The 21,893-nt window shown below is 44.5% G+C and overlaps 1 pseudogene; it reads left to right on the forward strand.

Moving 5' to 3' along the window:
* LOC106586799 (conserved oligomeric Golgi complex subunit 3-like) overlaps positions 1-16,554 on the forward strand; it is a 71,339-nt pseudogene extending 54,785 nt beyond the window's left edge.
* Positions 16,555-21,893: the final 5,339 nt, after the last annotated feature.

Consider the following 21,893-nt stretch of genomic DNA (forward strand, 5'->3'; position numbering starts at 1 on the left):
TGCCTGGTCCGTCGAAATACCGGTTCCAATTGCGTCATGTTGATGGCAGAGTCAGGATTTGGTGTAAGCAGTATGAGTCCATGGCCCCATCCTGCCTGCGGTGGTGTGATGGTGTAGGGAGTGTTTTCCTGGCACATGTTAGGTCCCTTGATGCCAATTGAGCAATGTTTCCACACCCCCAAAGAATTCAGACTGTTCTGGAGGCAAAGGGCGGTCTGACCCGGTACTAGATAGTTATACCTAATAAACTGGCCACTGTGTGTACATTTCTGATTGTAAAGGGTGTCATTCCAAAACAACTGTAGCCCTTCACCTGTTCACCTTTTTTCTTCTTTAATGGGTCAATACTGGTTTTCTTTTTGGGGAAAAGGTTAACATTTGAAATATTCTGATGTTAAAGTTACTGGTATGGTTTCATCTTGTACAGACACAAGTAGACGGTCAGCTGTTTCCGATAAAACACCTGTTTATCATGAGGGAACAGATGGCCCCATTCCACACAGACTTTGCCATCAAGGAGATCTCTCTGGACCTGAAGAGAACCAGAGGTGAGATGGTGAGGAGGGAGAGAAGAGGTTCCTTAAAACCTGTCATCACATTAGCATAATCAGTCGGGGATGACTGTTGTGTCCAAATGCACATGGCTATTATTATAACATTATAACTTGAGTTACTGTATAGCCTTCTCTAGCTGTCGGTAGAATTGCTCCTGTTCTGGTACTTCCAAGGTCGGATTTAATTTGTAACACTAGAGAGCACTCTAATCCTTCTTCAGCAAGATCCATCTTTTCTTTTCCTGTTTTAAATCAGATGCTGCCTTCAAAATGATGAACCCCAAATCTGTACCTAGTTTCTTCAGACTCAACAGCCACAATGCCATCCTAGAATTTCTCTTAGAGGTAAAGTTTTTTTTAGATTTAGTTTAAATACATCATACACATATAGGACCAGGAGTTAATATGTCAGGAAAACCTCATGGCCCTATATGTCATTTGAGAGGTCCCTCATCTACAATTCCACTTACTAGTAACTAACTAACCTCTCTCTCTGGACCTAATCTACAGTACTATGTACTAGTAACTAACTAACCTCTCTCTGGACCTAATCTACAGCACTATGTACTAGTAACTAACTAAGCTCTCTCTGGACCTCATCTACAGTATTATGTACTAGTAACTAACTAACCTCTCTCTGGACCTCATCTACAGTACTATGTACTAGTAACTAACTAACCTCTCTCTGGACCTCATCTACAGTACTATGTACTAGTAACTAACTAACCACTCTCTGGACCTCATCTATAGTACTATGTACTAGTAACTAACTAACCTCTCTCTGGACCTAATCTACAGTACTATGTACTAGTAACTAACTAACCTCTCTCTGGACTCATCTACAGTACTATGTACTAGTAACTAACTAACCTCTCTCTGAACCTCATCTACAGTACTATGTACTAGTAACTAACTATCCTCTCTCTGTTGGACCTCATCTACAGTACTATGTACTAGTAACTAACTAACCTCTCTCTGTTGGACCTCATCTACAGTACCATGTACTAGGAACTAACTAACCTCTCTCTGGACCTCATCTACAGTACTATGTACTAGTAACTAACTAACCTCTCTCTGGACCTCATCTAGAGTACTATGTACTAGTAACTAACTAACCTCTCACTGTTGGTTCTCATCTACAGTACTATGTACTAGTAACTAACTAACCTCTCTCTGGACCTCATCTACAGTACTATGTACTAGTAACTAACTAACCTCGCTCTGTTGGACCTCATCTACAGTACTATGTACTAGTAACTAACTAACCTCTCTCTGTTGGACCTAATCTACAGTACTATGTACTAGTAACTAACTAACCTCTCTCTGGACCTAATCTACAGTACTATGTACTAGTATCTAACTAACCTCTCTCTGGACCTAATCTACAGTGCTATGTACTAGTAACTAACTAACCTCTCTCTGGACCTAATATACAGTACTAGTAACTAACTAACTAACCTCTCTCTGGACCTCATCTACAGTACTATGTACTAGTAACTAACTAACCTCTCTCTGGACCTAATCTACAGTACTATGTACTATTAACTAACTAACCTCGCTCTGTTGGACCTCATCTACAGTACTATGTACTAGTAACTAACTAATCTCTCTCTGGACTCATCTACAGTACTATGTACTAGTAACTAACTAACCTCTCTCTGGACCTAATCTACAGTACTATGTACTAGTAACTAACTAACCTCTCTCTGGACCTCATCTACAGTACTATGTACTAGTAACTAACTAACCTCTCTCTGGACCTAATATACAGTACTATGTACTAGTAACTAACTAACCTCTCTCTGGACTCATCTACAGTACTATGTACTAGTAACTAACTAACCTCTCTCTGGACTCATCTACAGTACAATGTACTAGTAACTAACTAACCTCTCTCTGTTGGACCTAATCTACAGTACTATGTACTAGGAACTTACTAACCTCTCTCTGGACCTCATCTACAGTACTATTTACTAGTAACTAACTAACCTCTCTCTGGACCTCATCTATAGTACTATGTACTAGTAACTAACTAACCTCTCTCTGGACCTCATCTACAGTACTATGTACTAGTAACTAACTAACCTCTCTCTGGACCTCATCTACAGTACTATGTACTAGTAACTAACTAACCTCTCTCTGGACCTCATCTACAGTACTATGTACTAGTAACTAACTAACCTCTCTCTGGACCTCATCTACAGTACTATGTACTAGTAACTAACTAACCTCTCACTGTTGGTTCTCATCTACAGTACTATGTACTAGTAACTAACTAACCTCTCTCTGGACCTAATCTACAGTACTATGTACTAGTAACTAACTAACCTCTCTCTGGACCTAATCTACAGTACTATGTACTAGTAACTAACTATCCTCTCTCTGGACCTAATCTACAGTACTATGTACTAGTAACTAACTAACCTCTCTCTGGACCTAATATACAGTACTAGTAACTAACTAACTAACTAACCTCTCTCTGGACCTCATCTACAGTACTATGTACTAGTAACTAACTAACCTCTCTCTGGACCTAATCTACAGTACTATGTACTATTAACTAACTAACCTCGCTCTGTTGGACCTAATCTACAGTACTATGTACTAGTAACTAACTAACCTCTCTCTGTTGGACCTCATCTACAGTACTATGTACTAGTAACTAACTAACCTCTCTCTGGACCTCATCTACAGTACTATGTACTAGTAACTAACTAACCTCTCTCTGGACCTAATATACAGTACTATGTACTAGTAACTAACTAACCTCTCTCTGGACTCATCTACAGTACTATGTACTAGTAACTAACTAACCTCTCTCTGGACTCATCTACAGTACTATGTACTAGTAGCTAACTAACCTCTCTCTGTTGGACCTAATCTACAGTACCATGTACTAGTAACTAACTAACCTCTCTCTGTTGGACCTAATCTACAGTACTATGTACTAGTAACTAACTAACCTCTCTCTGGACCTCATCTACAGTACTATGTACTAGTAACTAACTAACCTCTCTCTGGACCTCATCTACAGTACTATGTACTAGTAACTAACTATCATCTCTCTGGACCTCATCTACAGTACTATGTACTAGTAACTAACTAACCTCTCTCTGGACCTCATCTACAGTACCATGTACTAGTAACTAACTAACCTCTCTCTGGACCTCATCTACAGTACTATGTACTAGTAACTAACTAACCTCTCTCTGGACCTCATCTACAGTACTATGTACTAGTAACTAACTAACCTCTCTCTGGACCTAATCTACAGTACTATGTACTAGTAACTAACTAACCTCTCTCTGGACCTCATCTACAGTACTAGTAACTAACTAACCTCTCTCTGGACCTCATCTACAGTACTATGTACTAGTAACTAATTAACCTCTCTCTCTGGACCTAATCTACAGTACTATGTACTAGTAACTAACTAACCTCTCTCTCTGGACCTAATCTACAGTACTATGTACTAGTAACTAACTAACCTCTCTCTGGACCTCATCTACAGTACTATGTACTAGTAACTAACTAACCTCTCTCTGGACCTAATCTACAGTACCATGTACTAGGAACTAGAGGTTGACCATTATGATTGTTCAATGCCAATACCGATTATTGGAGGGCTAAAAAAAGCTGATTCCGATTAAACAGCTGATTTCTCTCTCTCTCTCTCTCTCTCTCTCTCTCTCTCTCTCTCTCTCTCTATATATATATATATATATATATATATATATATATATATATATATATAATAATGTAATAATGACAATTACAACAACACTGAATGAACACTTTTAATTTAACATATAATAATACATAAATAAAAATCTATTTGGTCTCAAATAAATAATGAAACATGTTCAGTTTGGTTTAAATAATGCATAAACACAGTGTTGGAGAAGAAAGTAAAAGTGCATTATGTGCCATGTAAAAAAGCTAACGTTTAAGTTCCTTGCTCAGAACATGAGAACATATGAAAGCTGGTGGTTCCTTTTAACATGAGTCTTCTATATTCCCAGTTGTAGTTATTATAGGAATTATTAGGACTATTTCTCTCTATACCATTTGTATTTCATATACCTTTAACTATTGGATGTTCTTATAGGCACTATAGTATTTCCAGCCTAATCTCGGGAGTTGATAGGCTTGAAGTCATGAACAGCGCTGTGCTTCAAGCATTGCTAAGATCTGCTGGCAAATGCAGGAAAGTGCTGTTTGAATGAATGCTTACGAGCCTGCTGTTGCCTACCACTGCTCAGTCAGACTGCTCTATCAAATATCAAATCATAGACTTAATTATAATATAATAACACACAGAAATACAAGCCTTAGGTCATTAATATGGTCAAATCCGGAAACTATAATTTCGAAAACAAAATGTTTATTTTTTCAGTGAAATACGGAACCGTTCCGTATTTTATCTAACGGGTGGCATCCCTAAGTCTAAATATTGCTGTTACATTGCACAAACTTCAATGTTATGTCATATTATGTAAAATTCTGGCAAATTAATTCCGGTCTTTGTTAGGAAGAAATGGTCTTTACATAGTTCGCAACGAGCCAGAGGACCCAAACTGCTGCATATACCCTGACTCTGCTTGCACAGAACGCAAGAGAAGTGACACAATTTCCCTAGTTAATATTGTCTGCTGGCTAAATATGCCGGTTTAAAAAATATACTTGTGTATTGATTTTAAGAAAGGCATTGATGTTTATGGTTAGGTACATTGGTGCAACAACAGTGCTTTTTTTGTGAATGCGCTTTTGTTAAATCATCACCCGTTTGGTGAAGTAGGCTGTGATTCGATGATAAATTAACAGGCACCACATTGATTATTTGCAATGCAGGACAAGCTAGTTAAACTAGTAAGATAATCAACCATGTGTAGTTTGATTGTTTTTCATAAGATAAGTTGCTAGATAAGTTTAATGCTAGCTAGCAACTTATCTTGGCTCCTTGCTGCACTCGCGTAACAGGTGGTCAGCCTGCCATGCGGTCTCCTTGTGGAGTGCAATGTAATCGGCCATAATCGTCGGCCAAAAATGGCGATTACCGATGTGTTATGAAAACTTGAAATCGGCCCCAATTAATCGGCCATGCCGATTTAATAGGACGCCCTCTACTAGTAACTAACCTATGTCTCTCTGTCTCTGTTGGACCTTAGGCATCACCTGAGATAAAAGAACACTACATCGACTGGAAGAAGGAAGTAGACCGCCACTTGAAGTTCAGCTGTGAGCAGTTCATCCAGCAACAGACTCACCTCTCTGTGGGGAATCTGGAGGAGTTTCTCACCAAGGTAACGTGTAAGTCAGACCGAGGAGTGGACAGGCAGACGTAGCCTGGGGCTCTGACTGCACAACATGATGCTTCCACCCCCGTGCTTCACGGTTGGGATGGTGTTCTTCGGCTTGCCAAGCATCCCCCTTTTTCCTCCAAACATAACGATGGTCATTATGGCCAAACAGTTCTATTTTTGTTTCATCAGACCAGAGGACATTTCTCCAAAAAGTACAATCTTTGTCCCCATGTGCAGTGCAAACCGTAGTCTGGCTTTTTATGGCAGTTTTGGAGCAGTGGCTTCTTCCTTGCTGAGCGGCCTTTCAGGTTATGTCGATATAGGACACGTTTTACTGTGGATATAAATACTTTTGTACCTGTTTCCTCCAGCATCTTCACAAGGTCCTTTGCTGTTCTGGGATTGATTTGCACTTTTCGCACCAAGGTACGTTCATCTCTAGGAGACAGAACGCGTCTCCTTCCTGAGCGGTATGACGGCTGCGTGGTTCCATGGTGTTTATACTTGCATACTATTGTTTGTACAGATGAATGTGGTACCTTCAGGCGTTGAACCAGACTTACAAAAAAAAATTCTGAGGTCTTTCTGATTTCTTTTGATTTTCCCATGATGTCAAGCAAAGAGCACTGAGTTTGAAGGTAGGCCTTGAAATACATTCACAGGTACACCTCCAATTGACTCAAATGATGTCAATTAGCCTATCAGAAGCTTCTAAAGCCATGACATCATTTTCTGGATTTTTCCAAGCTGTTTAAAGGCACAGTCAACTTAGTGTATGTAAACTGACCCACTGGAATTGTGATACAGTGAATTATAAGTGAAATAATCTGTCTGTAAACAATTGTTACAGACAGTTGGACTCTACAAGGTGTCGAAAACGTTCCACAGGGATGCTGGCCCATATTGATTCCAATGCTTCCCACAGTTGTGTCAAGTTGGCTGGATGTCCTTTAGGTGGTGGACCATTCTTGATACACACACAAAACTGTTAAGCTTCAAACCCAGCAGTGTTGCAGTTTTCGACACAAACCGGTGCCCCTGGCACCTACTACAGTACCATACCCCGTTCAAAGGCACTTCAATTCTTTGTTTTGTCCGTTCACCCTCTGAATGGCACACATATACAATACATGTCTCAATTGTCTCACGGCTTAAAAATCCTTCTTTTAACCTGTCTCCTCCCCTTCATCTACACTGATTTGAAGTGGATTTAACAAGTGACATTAATAAGGGATCATTAATAAGCTTTCACCTGGATTCACCTGGTCAGTCTATGTCATGGAAAGAGCAGTTGTGCTCCCGAGTGGCGCAGCGGTCTAAGGCAGTGCAGCTCAGTGCGAGAGGCGTCTCCCTGGTTCGAATCCAGGCTGTATCACATCCGGCCGTGATTGGGAGTCCCATAGGGCGGCGCACAATTGGCCCAGCTTCGTCCAGGTGTGGCCGGGGTAGGCCGTCATTGTAAATAAGAATTTGTTGTTACCTGACCTGCCTAGTTAAATGAAGGTTACTTTTTTTTACAAATAATAATTGTACACTCAGTGTATATCGATGCCGCCCTCATCTCTGATGGGCACGAAATATCAAGTGCGCCTTTTGGCTATTTAGTGTGGTCTCAATCAAATGATTTATAGGCTATGAAGCGCGTGATTGGAGAAGCACAGAGCAAAGTCACATTTCTAAGATGGATGGTGTTTTTTTACCTTTATTTAACCAGGCAAGTCAGTTAAGAACAAATTCTTATTTTCAATAACAGCCTAGGAACAGTGGGTTAACTGCCTTGTCAGCTCGAGGATTCAAACTTGTAACCTTTCACTTACAAGTCCAACTCTCTAACCACTAGGCTACGCTGCCTAGTGTCAATAAAAGATATTCCAACCCTGATCCCCGCCTGCTCTGCTCTTGCTGATCAAACACGTTGTGTGCTGCCTAACCAATGGCTGTGCTGTGTAGGCCTACTGTACGTTGGCAGTTCAGGAGTCAAAGAAAAAATCCATTAGGTCTATTCCCCCAAATTCTATGTCTTCTGTGCGGACTAGCCTATAGCCTATGTTCTGTTCAGTTTGAGAAGGAGGGGCGCAAAGATGAGAAGGAGGACTGGAGGTCAACTTTGATAGCTTGCTATGATTTGATTTTAATACAAACAATATGTTTCTTTCCCATGATGTATTTATCAGAGTTATTGACCTCACAATAAGGCAGAGTCTAGTAATTTACTTGAAGCAGCAGCCGGGGCACAATCAATCAGAAATGGACAGTTCCTGGTGCTGAAAGTGGGCAAATTCGAGTAGACATTCATTTGAACCGTCTTCGTTTTAATTAGACTTTACTAACACAAAAGGGGCTTTGTGTTGGAGCCAATTTCTGTTTGACTGATGAAATTAGGCTATAGACTGATATATCCATAGATTCCTCCTCCCACCATGCACTCTTTAAATAGCCTTCCTCCGTGTCAGTGAAGGGCTGTTATGTTAAAACCAGGACTCCAATTGAGGGAGTATGAGAGGGTATGCCTTAGGCCTTCATTTTATTAAAGAAAATGTCAAAGAGCGCAGGTCTACCCTTTTGTTAGCGTAAGATTTTGAAGAAAATAAAACCGATTTGAATGATATCAAGTAATTTATAACAGCACTTTGATCGGTGATGCTTTATGCTACAAACCAGCTATATCCACTGTGATTATTATTTCCCCCTGTTGGTCATCTGTGAACGTTTGAACATCTTGAAGAACAATCTGGCCTTAATGGCCGTGTACTCTTATAATCTCCACCCGGCACAGCCAGAAGAGGACTGGCCACCCCTCAGAGCCTGCTTCCTCTCTAGGTTTCGTCCTAGGTTCCTGCCTTTCTAGGGAGTTTTTCCTAGCCACCATGCTTCGACATCTGCATTGCTTGCTGTTTGAGGTTTTAGGATAGTTTTCTGTATTGCACTTTGTGACAACTGCTGATGCAAATAGGGCTTTATAAATACATTTGATTTGTTAGCTTACGGATACGATTATATAAAGTGATCTATAATAGTGTTTCGGTCTGTGATGCTTTATGCTAGAAACAAGCTGTAAAATACCTGGGAAAGACGTGACTGATGCATTATGGGAATATCATTGTTTTAGTTTCTTTGACATTAAGAGGCTGAGCTACAACCTTCTATAGCCAAGGTAGACCAAAAAAATGTCCTTTGCGTGGAAATCTAATTCTGTCACTGTCAATTGGTATAAATTATTCACTTTCTGTACAATAGAAGATGTTTAAAGCCAAACAGCTTTTAGGAAACCTTGTGACCTTCTCTCGTTGGGTTAAGCCACGGAAGAGTAGCCAGCAGTTAAAGCTTACATTTGTCTGTGTCAGTAGGCCTTCTGTGTCTGGGGAGGGAAGGTAGACCTAACTTTTGAAAGTACCATGCTCCGATTCCTAATAAATTATTTGCAAACAAGATGCACTGATTTGGCATTGGAGATAAGATGACAACATAGGCCTATCTCTCTGTCCATTCTTAGCCTGGAATTTGTGTGGTATTATTAAAAAAGATTCTACTAATGTGAAAAATTACAAAGAATTGCATGACATTTTTATAAAAGGCACATTTTTTTTCAGACCTGCAAATATGATGATAGATTCATGCTTTTACTATAAAGATCTTTCCACCCCTACTCTTGTCCACAGGGGTCTGCGAACCCACAACCTTCTGGCCCGCAGCCATGTGCTCTATAAAAAATCCTGTGTTGCCATATATTGCTTACAGGATGAAGAACAGTTTCTAAAACTGTATATCTCAGGCTCTGTTCTGTCCAAGAAGTGAGTGTAAACGGTAGATGTTCTCTGCTATCCACTTTTGTTTTAATGATTATTTTGGGTATAGGGGAAGGGTCACTGGTTAGCTAGCTTGCAGGAAGTATTTAGTGTTGTGTGCATTGCATTTGTGCACTTAGCTAGCTACCATTGCATATGAAGTGTGACTGGCTCATCTGTGGATGTACGGAGAAAATGCCCTCATTTATTTAATTTTTTTGCCTCTCACACGGGAGGGTTCGTACTCTCTGATTGGCTCAAAGTCAAGTTGTTGGCCAATGATGAGCATTGCGATTCTACAAGTAGAATCGGTAGGTTCGTCGCTACCGGGTTGGTACGCAGCAGGTACCACTTTTTGTTCTAGCAAGAGAAGGAACGGCCTCACGCTGTGATGAGTACCAGTCTATCAGCAGTGAGATTCTCTGTGTGTTTCATGCTTTAGACTGTTAAAAGATTAGTAGGACTATGTTAATTAATCACTTCTTGATCTGTCCTCTTGAAAGAAAGTGCCTTCATAAAGTATTCACACAACTTGAATTTAAAATTGATTACATTTAGATTTTGTGTCACTGGCCTACACACAATACCCCGTAATGTCAAAGTGGAATTATGTTTTTAGAAGTTAATAAAAAATGAAAAGCTGAAATGTGCTTAACAAGTCAGATCATTTGCATGGACTAACTCTGTTTGAAATAATAGTGTAATAGTGTTGAACATGATTGTTGAATGACTACCCCACACATACAATTGCCTGTTAGGTCCCTCATTCAAGCAGTGAATTTCAAGCACATATTCAATGACAAAGACCAGGGATGTTTTCCAATGCCTCGCAAAGAAGGGCAACTATTGGTAGATTAAATAAATATATATATATCCCTTTGAGCATAGTGAAATTATTATTTACAGTGCATTTGGAAAGTATTCAGACCCCTTGACTTTTTCCACATTTTGTTACGTTACAGCCTTATTCTAAAATAGATGAAATTGTTATTTTCCCTCATCAATCTACACACAATACCCCATAATGACAAAGCAAAAACAGGTTTTTAGAATGTTTTGCTAATTTATAAAAATATATCACATTTACATAAGTATTCAGACCCTTTACTCAGTACTTTGGTGAAGCTTTACAGCATCAAGTCTTCTTGGGTATGACGCTACAAGCTTGGCACTTGTATTTGGGGAGTGTCTCCTATTCTTCTCTGCAGATTCTCTCAAGCTCTGTCAGGTATTTGTTTCAGGTCTCTCCAGAGATGTTCGATTGGGTTCAAGTCCGGACTCTGGCTGGGCCACTCAAGGACATTCAGAGACTTGTCCCGAAACCACTCCTGCGTTGTCTTAGATGTGTACTTAGGGTCGTTGTCCTGTTGGAAGGTGAACCTTCGCCCCAGTCTGAGATCCTGAGCGCTCTGGAGCAGGTTTTCATCAAGGATCTCTCTGTACTTTGCTCCATTCATCTTGCCTCGATCCTGACTAGTCTCCCAGTCCCTGCCGCTGAAAAACATCCCCACAGCATGATGCTGCCACCACCATGCTTCACCGTAGGGATGGTGCCAGGTTTCCTCCAGACGTGACGCTTGGCATTCAAGCTAAAGAGTTCAATCTTGGTTTCATCAGACCAGATAATCTTGTTTCTCATGGTCTGAGAGTCTTTAGGTGCCTTTTGGCAAACTCGAAGCGGGCTGTCATATGCCTTTTACTGAGGAGCGGCTTCCATCTGGCCACTCTACCATACAGGCCTGATTGGTGGAGTGCTGCAGAGATGGTTGTCCTTCTGGAAGGCTCTCCCATCTCCAGAGGAACTCTGGAGTGTTGTCAGTGACCATCAAGTTTTTGATAACCTCCCTGACCAAGGCCCTTCTCCCCTGATTGCTCAGTTTGGCCGGGCAGTCAGCTCTAGGAAGAGTCTTGGTGGTTCCAAACTTCTTCCATTTAAGAATGATGGAGGCCACTGTGTTCTTGGGGACCTTCAATGCTGCAGAAATGTTTTGGTACCCTTCCCCAGATCTGTGCCTCGACACAATCCTGTCTTGGAGCTCAATGGACAATTCCTTCAATGTCATGGCTTGGTTTTTGCTCTGACATGCACCGTCAACTGTGGGACCTTATATAGACTGGTGTGTGCCTTTCCAAATCATGTCATCAATTGAATTTACCACAGGTGGACTCCAATGAAGTTGTAGAAACATCTCAAGGATGATCAATGGAAACAGGATGCACCTGCGCTCAATTTTGAGTCTCATAGCAATTGGTCTGAATATTTATGTAAATAAGGTATTTCTGTTTTAAAAAATGTATACATTTGCTAAAATTTCTAAACCTGTTCTCACTTTGTCATTATGGGGTATTGTGTGTAGATTGAGGATTGTTTTTATTTAATCAATTTTAGAATAAGGCTGTAACGTAATAAAATTTGGCAATAGTCAAGGGGTCTGAATACTTTCCTAATGCACTGTACACTTTGGATGGTGTATCAATACACCCAGTCACTACAAAGATACAGGCATCCTCTTAACTCAGTTGCCGGAGAGGAAGGAAACTGCTTGGGGATTTCAGCATGAGGCCAGTGGTGACTTTAAAACACTTAGAGTTAAAGCTGCAATATGTCACATTTTGGGCGACCAAACCAAATCCACATAGAAATGTAGATTGCCATTCCGTTGAAAGCAAGTCTAAGAAGCAGTAGATCTGTTCTATGTGCGCAATTTCTATGCTTCCCGGCCTTAAGTTTAGTTTTTGCGTCTTTTACTTTCAGTTTTGTACACCAGCTGAAAAAAATAAATTGGGTTATGGATTTCTGCATAGTGCATCTTTTTAAATGGCTGTGAATAGAGAAACCTGAGGTTAGATCAACTACATTGTAAACTCTGCAAAAAAAGAAATGTCCTCTCACGTGTAAATATTTGTATGAACATAAGATTCAACAACTGAGACAAACTGAACAAGTTCCACAGACATGTGACTAACAGAAATGGAATAATGTGTCCCTGAACAAAGGTGGGTTCAAAATCAAAAGTCAGTATCTGGTGTGGCCACCAGCTGCATTAAGTACTGCAGTGCATCTCCTCCTCATGGACTGCACCAGATTTGCCAGTTCTTGCAGTGAGATGTTACCCCACTCTTCCACCAAGGCAACTGCAAGTTCCCAGACATTTTTGGGGGGGAATGGCCCTAGCCCTCACCCTCCGATCCAAGAGACGTGCTCAATGGGATTGAGATCCGGGCTCTTCACTGGCCACGGCAGAAAACTGACATTCCTGTCTTGCAGGAAATCACGCACAGAACGAGCAGTATGGCTGGCGGTATTGTCATGCTGGAGGGTCATATCAGGATGAGCCTGCAGGAAGGGTATCACATGAGGGAGGAGGATATCTTCCCTGTAACACACAGCTTTGAGATTGCCAGCAATGACAACAAGGTCAGTCCGATGATGCTGTGACACACCGCCCCAGACCATGACGGACCCTCCACCTCCAAATCGATCCCGCTCCAGAGTACAGGCCTCGGTGTAACGCTCATTCCTTAGAAGAAAAACGTGAATCCGACCCACGAATCTGACTCACCGATGGTGAGACAAAACCGCGACTCGTCAGTGAAGGGCACTTTTTGCCAGTCCTGTCTGGTCCAGCGACGGTGGGTTTGTGCCCATAGGCGACGTTGTTGCCGGTGATGTCTGGTGAGGACCTGCCTTACAACAGGCCTACAAGCCATCAGTCCAGCCTCTCTCAGCCTATTGCGGACAGTCTGAGCACTGATGGATGGATTGTGCGTTCCTGGTGTAACTCAGGCAGTTGTTGTTGCCATCCTGTACCTGTCCTGCAGGTGTGATGTTCGGATGTACCGATCCTGTGCAGGTGTTGGTACACGTGGTCTGCCACTGCGAGGACGATCAGCTGTCCGTCCTGTCTCCCTGTAGCTCTGTGTTAGGCGTCTCACAGTACGGACAGTGCAATTTATTGCCCTGGCCACACCTCATGCCTCCTTGCAGCATGCATAAGGCACGTTCATGCAGATGAGCAGGGACCCTGGGCATCTTTCTTTTGGTGTTTTTCAGAGTCAGTGGAAAGGCCTCTTTAGTGTCCTAAGTTTTCATAACTGTGACCTTAATTGCCTACCGTCTGTAAGATGTTAGTGTCTTAACGACCGTTCCACAGGTGCATGTTCATTAATTGTTTGTTTCATTGAACAAGCATGGGAAACAGTGTTTAAAGTCTTTACAATGAAGATCTGTGAAGTTATTTGGATTTTTACAAATTATATTTGAAAGAGGGTCCTGTAAAAGGGACATTTTCTTTTTTTGCTGAGTTTAGTTACTCCACAATAATAACCTAAATGACTGAGTAAAAAGAAGGAAGCCTTTACATAATAAAAATATTCCAAAACATGCAGGCACTAAAGTAAAACTGCAACAAATTGAATAGAGCTAAACAAAGGCAAAATCCTAGAGGAAGACCTGGTTCAGTGTGCTTTCTAACAGAAACTGGGAGACAAATCCACCTTTCAGCAGGACAATAACCTAAAACGCAATAACCTAAATTGTCTTGTAACTCTATAGCAAGACTTGAAAATGGCTGTCTAGCAATGATCAACTTGACAGAGCTTTGAGAATTTTTAGAAGAATAATGGGCTAATATTGTACAATCCAGGTTTGCATGGCTCTTAGAGACTTAACCAGAAAGACTCACATCTGTAATTCTAACATTTATTAACTCAGGTGGTTGAATACTTATTTAATCAAAAGATATGTTTTATTTTCCTTTAATACATTTTTTGTTGTTGAATGTTTTCTTCCACTTTGACATTCAAGTATTTTGTGTAGCTTGTTGACATACATGACAATTAAATACATTTTAATTCCACTTTGTGAAGCAACAAAATGTGGAAAAAGTAAAGTCAAGGGATGTATGTACTTTCTGAAGGCACCGTAGCTGTACTGTATGTTAACAGTAGGCTGCTAATGCTGTCATAAGGCAGTTCACCAATGAAAACAAGGCATGTTGAATGATTGGTAGCCTAGTAGTCAGACCTAACTTGATGGATGTGATGAGGGATGGTGATCTGATACAAGCTCATATAGGCCTAGTTCAGTTGTTTCATATTCCAAATAGCCTACAGTAAACTAGACTATTATAAAACTAAGACAGTTTACATTTTAACTAGACTATCCACATAAAGACACCTATTAGTTACAATAATCATTACCCCCCCCCTAAACTTCACCTAGATAAATGTAAAAGTGTCATTGAGACAATCTTAATTTTATTAACGATCAAACACCTGACTTCTGTGTTGGCTACTTTGTTTGATATAATTTAAGACTCTGCAGTAGGTTTCAGGAAACAGCAGTTATAGGTTTTTAAAATCAAATAGTTAAATTCTCAGGGGGAAGTTGGCTGACCCCCTCCAGACTTCCCCCCTACCCAACCTTAGGCCTGCATCAGAACCACCTTCTTAGAAAATCCTAAGGAGAGCCCTGATTGTACATTTAAACATATTTCTAGTTAGCTAATGAAGAGCAGCCAATTACCAAATACTCCTAACAGTCTATAGCCTACCATTCCTACCCAGGCAGCCTTCTGCCAGCATCCTTATTAGGTAACAAAAGGTGCATTTCCCTATGATTTGAGCAGTGTGGGGGGCCTGGGGTTCCACAGCCGCACTGAAGTGGTACTCAAAAATTCTTCAAGGTTGGCAGGTGTGAGATTACTCATGTTGTCCTTGAGTGAGGGTGATGGACTTGTGTTGTTTCAGGTGTCTGCTCTGAAAACCATGGTGATCCAAGGAGGTCCCACCCACAACCTCTCTCAACAACCTTGGGCAACAGCCAGGTAAGAATCAGTACCATCATATTTCAGTGGAACCTCTAAATCATGTGGTGGAAGGAAGGCATGGAACTGGAAAATGACTTTCTGTGCCTCCCCTTTTAGCCAAGATCAACGACATAGGGATGTCAACCTACCGGGTGATGAAGAGCAAGCTGCCAAGTACATTACAAAGCATGTCCTTGTACCTGGCCAACGGAGACACAGAGTTTATCCTCTTCAAGCCTATTCGGGTGGGTGTCTGTTAGACGCTGGAGGAATTGAAACTCTCATTCTCCTTTTTCCAACCCTGTACTAGCCTGGTCCCAAATCTGTTTGCGCTTTCCTTCCTGACAAAAATGACAATACAGCACAAACAGATCTGGAGCCAGGCTAACCCTGTTCGGGATCTCATGAGGGTTTTGGTACACACCTACAAAACATATAGATGTTTTCAGCAGGTGCTGAGGCTGAGCAATGCACAGTTACCATTTTCAGCCTCTATCCTGCTTGTTAAAGAGAAATCATTCTTCAGTAATTATTGTGGCTCTTTGTGTACGGCTAAGTGCTAATCTAAGTGCTAATCTAAGTGAATCTAAGTGCACAACAACGGCGTTGACATGGCAACTAGGATACAAAGGGGACCGGCGAGGGTGTACTTTTTCTCCAGCAGCTGTCTGACTAACCTGCTGTTTTCTCCAACAGAACAACATCCAGCAGGTGTTTCAGAGGCTGCACACTGTGATTCAGGAGGAATACAGCAGAGAGGACCTTCAGATCATCGCTTGCCCTTCTATGGAACAGGCAAGTCTTGTACTGGCTACACTACAAAATCAGAACCAAGGGCATGGTATTACAAGGTTCATCACTCTCACACTGGAGGTGGCTGTTGGATCTCAAGGTCTTTTTACAAGTGTATTTAATAAACTTTGTTTTATTCAGGTTATCCAATTGGGATCACAATATATTTTTAACTGTGTGTAGTGGCGTCTGGAGTGACATTGAGTCATGCTGGATGTTGTTAGCTCTGTGTTTCTGTTCTCTCTCTCTCCAGATTAACCTGCTGTTGTCTGTGAGTAAGTGGCCTGAAGGGCTGGTCAGTAGAAGATGACGAGCTCTGTCTGACCTGACCAGACAGTAGTGTTACTCCAGCCCTGACCTGACCAGACAGTAGTGTTACCCCAGCCCTGACCTGACCAGACAGTAGTGTTACTCCAGCCCTGACCTGACCAGACAGTAGTGTTACTCCAGCCCTGACCTGACCAGACAGTAGTGTTACTCCAGCCCTGACCTGACCTGACAGCAGTGTTACTCCAGCCCTGACCTGACCAGACAGTAGTGTTACTCCAGCCCTGACCTGACCAGACAGTAGTGTTACTCCAGCCCTGACCTGACCAGACAGTAGTGTTACTCCAGCCCAGACCTGACCTGACCAGACAGTAGTGTTACTCCAGCCCTGACATGACCTGACCTGACAGCAGTGTTACTCCAGCCCTGACCTGACCAGACAGTAGTGTTACTCCAGCCCTGACCTGACCTGACCAGACAGTAGTGTTACTCCAGCCCTGACCTGACACCTGACCAGACAGTAGTGTTACTCCAGCCCTGACCTGACCAGACAGTAGTGTTACTCCAGCCCTGACCTGACCTGACAGTAGTGTTACTCCAGCCCTGACGTGACCAGACAGTAGTGTTACTCCAGCCCTGACCTGACCAGACAGTAGTGTTACTCCAGCCCTGACCTGACCTGACCTGACCAGACAGTAGTGTTACTCCAGCCCTGACCTGACCAGACAGTAGTGTTACTCCAGCACTGACGTGACCAGACAGTAGTGTTACTCCAGCCCTGACCTGACCTGACCAGACAGTAGTGTTACTCCAGCCCTGACCTGACCTGACAGCAGTGTTACTCCAGCCCTGACCTGACCTGACAGTAGTGTTACTCGTGCCCTGACCAGACCAGACAGTTGTGTTACTCCAGCCCTGACCTGACCTGACCAGACAGTAGTGTTACTCCAGCCCTGACCTGACCTGACCAGACAGTAGTGTTACACAAGCCCTGACCTGACCTGACCAGACAGTAGTGGTACTCCAGCCCTGACCTGACCTGACCAGACAGTAGTGTTACTCCAGCCCTGACCTGAGCAGACAGCAGTGTTACTCCAGCCCTAACCTGACCAGACCAGACAGTAGTGTTACTCCAGCCCTGACCTGACCAGACAGCAGTGTTACTCCAGCCCTGACCTGACCAGACAGCAGTGTTACTCCAGCCCTGACCTGACCAGACAGTAGTGTTACTCCAGCCCTGACCTGACCTGACCAGACAGCAGTTACTCCAGCCCTGACCTGACCTGACCAGACAGCAGTGTTACTCCAGCCCTGACCTGACCAGACAGTAGTGTTACTCCAGCCCTGACCTGACCTGAAAGCAGTATTACTCCAGCCCTGACCTGACCTGAAAGCAGTATTACTCCAGCCCTGACCTGACCAGACAGTAGTGTTACTCCAGCCCTGACCTGACCTGACCTGACCAGACAGTGGTGTTACTCCAGCCCTGACCTGACCTGACCAGACAGTAGTGTTACTCCAGCCCTGACCTGACCTGACCAGACAGCAGTGTTACTCCAGCCCTGACCTGACCAGACAGTAGTGTTACTCCAAACCTGACCTGACCTGACCAGACAGTAGTGTTACTCCAGCCCTGACCTGACCAGACAGTAGTTTTACTCCAGCTCTGACCTGACCTGACAGTAGTGTTACTCCAGCCCTGACCTGACAAGACAGCAGTGTTACTCCAGCCCTGACCTGACAGCAGTGTTACTCCAGCCCTGACCTGACCAGACAGTAGTGTTACTCCAGCCCTGACCTGACCAGACAGCAGTGTTACTCTAGCCCTGATCTGACCTGACAGTAGTGTTACTCCAGCCCTGACCTGGCCAGACAGCAGTGTTACTCCAGCCCTGACCTGACCTGACCTGACAGTAGTGTTTCTCCAGCCCTGACCTGACCAGACAGTAGTGTTACTCCAGCCCTAACCTGACCAGACAGTAGTGTTATTCCAGCCCTGACCTGACCTGACCAGACAGCAGTGTTACTCCAGCCCTGACCTGACCAGACAGTAGTGTTACTCCAGCCCTGACCTGACCTGACAGTAGTGTTACTCCAGCCCTGACCTGACCTGACCAGACAGTAGTGTTACTCCAGCCCTGACCTGACCAGACAGTAGTGTTACTCCAGCCCTGACCTGACCTGACCAGACAGTAGTGTTATTCCAGCCCTGACCTGACCAGACAGTAGTGTTATTCCAGCCCTGACCTGACCAGACAGCAGTGTTACTCCAGCCCTGACCTGACACGACCAGACAGTAGTGTTACTCCAGCCCTGACCTGACACCTGACCAGACAGTAGTGTTACTCCAGCCCTGACCTGACCAGACAGCAGTGTTACTCCAGCCCAGACCAGACAGCAGTGTTACTCCAGCCCTGACCTGACCTGAAAGCAGTATTACTCCAGCCCTGACCTGACCTGAAAGCAGTATTACTCCAGCCCTGACCTGACCTGACCAGACAGCAGTGTTACTCCAGCCCTGACCTGACCTGACCAGACAGCAGTGTTACTCCAGCCCTGACCTGACCTGACAGTAGTGTTACTCCAGGCCTGACCTGACCTGACCAGACAGTGGTGTTACTCCAGCCCTGACCTGACCTGACCAGACAGTAGTGTTACTCCAGCCCTGACCTGACCTGACCAGACAGCAGTGTTACTCCAGCCCTGACCTGACCAGACAGTAGTGTTACTCCAAACCTGACCTGACCTGACCAGACAGTAGTGTTACTCCAGCCCTGACCTGACCAGACAGTAGTTTTACTCCAGCTCTGACCTGACCTGACAGTAGTGTTACTCCAGCCCTGACCTGACAAGACAGCAGTGTTACTCCAGCCCTGACCTGACAGCAGTGTTACTCCAGCCCTGACCTGACCAGACAGTAGTGTTACTCCAGCCCTGACCTGACCAGACAGCAGTGTTACTCTAGCCCTGACCTGACCTGACAGTAGTGTTACTCCAGCCCTGACCTGGCCAGACAGCAGTGTTACTCCAGCCCTGACCTGACCTGACCTGACAGTAGTGTTTCTCCAGCCCTGACCTGACCAGACAGTAGTGTTACTCCAGCCCTAACCTGACCAGACAGTAGTGTTATTCCAGCCCTGACCTGACCTGACCAGACAGCAGTGTTACTCCAGCCCTGACCTGACCAGACAGTAGTGTTACTCCAGCCCTGACCTGACCTGACAGTAGTGTTACTCCAGCCCTGACCTGACCTGACAGTAGTGTTACTCCAGCCCTGACCTGACCTGACCAGACAGTAGTGTTACTCCAGCCCTGACCTGACCAGACAGTAGTGTTACTCCAGCCCTGACCTGACCAGACAGTAGTGTTACTCCAGCCCTGACCTGACCTGACCAGACAGTAGTGTTATTCCAGCCCTGACCTGACCAGACAGTAGTGTTACTACAGCCCTGACCTGACACGACCAGACAGTAGTGTTACTCCAGCCCTGACCTGACACCTGACCAGACAGTAGTGTTACTCCAGCCCTGACCTGACCAGACAGCAGTGTTACTCCAGCCCAGACCAGACAGCAGTGTTACTCCAGCCCTGACCTGACCTGAAAGCAGTATTACTCCAGCCCTGACCTGACCTGAAAGCAGTATTACTCCAGCCCTGACCTGACCTGACCAGACAGTAGTGTTACTCCAGGCCTGACCTGACCTGACCAGACAGTGGTGTTACTCCAGCCCTGACCTGACCTGACCAGACAGTAGTGTTACTCCAGCCCTGACCTGACCTGACCAGACAGCAGTGTTACTCCAGCCCTGACCAGACAGTAGTGTTACTCCAAACCTGACCTGACCTGACCAGACAGTAGTGTTACTCCAGCCCTGACCTGACCAGACAGTAGTTTTACTCCAGCTCTGACCTGACCTGACAGTAGTGTTACTCCAGCCCTGACCTGACAAGACAGCAGTGTTACTCCAGCCCTGACCTGACCAGACAGTGTTACTCCAGCCCTGACCTGACCAGACAGTAGTGTTACTCCAGCCCTGACCTGACCAGACAGCAGTGTTACTCTAGCCCTGACCTGACCTGACAGTAGTGTTACTCCAGCCCTGACCTGGCCAGACAGCAGTGTTACTCCAGCCCTGACCTGACCTGACCTGACAGTAGTGTTTCTCCAGCCCTGACCTGACCAGACTGTAGTGTTACTCCAGCCCTAACCTGACCAGACAGTAGTGTTACTCCAGCCCTAACCTGACCTGACCAGACAGTAGTGTTACTCCAGCCCTGACCTGACCTGACCAGACAGCAGTGTTACTCCAGCCCTGACCTGACCAGACAGTAGTGTTACTCCAGCCCTGACCTGACCTGACCTGACAGTAGTGTTTCTCCAGCCCTGACCTGACCAGACAGTAGTGTTACTCCAGCCCTGACCTGACCAGACAGCAGTGTTACTCCAGCCCGGACCTGACCAGACAGTAGTGTTACTCCAGCCCTGACCTGACCTGACCAGACAGTAGTGTTACTCCAGCCCTGACCTGACCAGACAGTAGTGTTACTCCAGCCCTGACCTGACATGACCAGACAGTAGTGTTACTCCAGCCCTGACCAGACAGTAGTGTTACTCCAGCCCTGACCTGACATGACCAGACAGTAGTGTTACTCCAGCCCTGACCTGACACCTGACCAGACAGTAGTGTTACTCCAGCCCTGACCTGACCAGACAGTAGTGTTACTCCAGCCCTGACCTGACCAGACCAGACAGCATTGTTACTCCAGCCCTGACCTGACCAGACAGTAGTGTTACTCCAGCCCTGACCTTACCAGACAGTAGTGTTACTCCAGCCCTGACCTGACCTGGCCAGACAGTAGTGTTACTCCAGCCCTGACCTGACCTGGCCAGACAGTAGTGTTACTCCAGCCCTGACCTGACCACACAGTAGTATTAAAACAGCCCTGACCTGACCTGACAGTAGTGTTACTCCAGCCCTGACCTGGCCAGACAGTAGTGTTTCTCCATCCCTGACCTGACCAGACAGTAGTGTTACTCCAGCCCTGACCTGACCTGACCTGACCAGACAGCAGTTACTCCAGCCCTGACCTGACCAGACAGTAGTGTTACTCCAGCCCTGACCTGACCTGACCTGACCAGACAGCAGTGTCACTCCAGCCCAGACCAGACAGTAGTGTTACTCCAGCCCTGACCTGACCTGAAAGCAGTATTACTCCAGCCCTGACCTGACCTGAAAGCAGTATTACTCCAGCCCTGACCTGACCTGACCAGACAGTAGTGTTACTCCAGCCCTGACCTGACCTGACCAGACAGCAGTGTTACTCCAGCCCTGACCTGACCAGACAGTAGTGTTACTCCAGCCCTGACCTGACCTGACAGTA

This window comes from Salmo salar, chromosome ssa25 (assembly GCF_905237065.1).
Source record: "Salmo salar chromosome ssa25, Ssal_v3.1, whole genome shotgun sequence".
Classification (NCBI taxonomy): domain Eukaryota; kingdom Metazoa; phylum Chordata; class Actinopteri; order Salmoniformes; family Salmonidae; genus Salmo; species Salmo salar.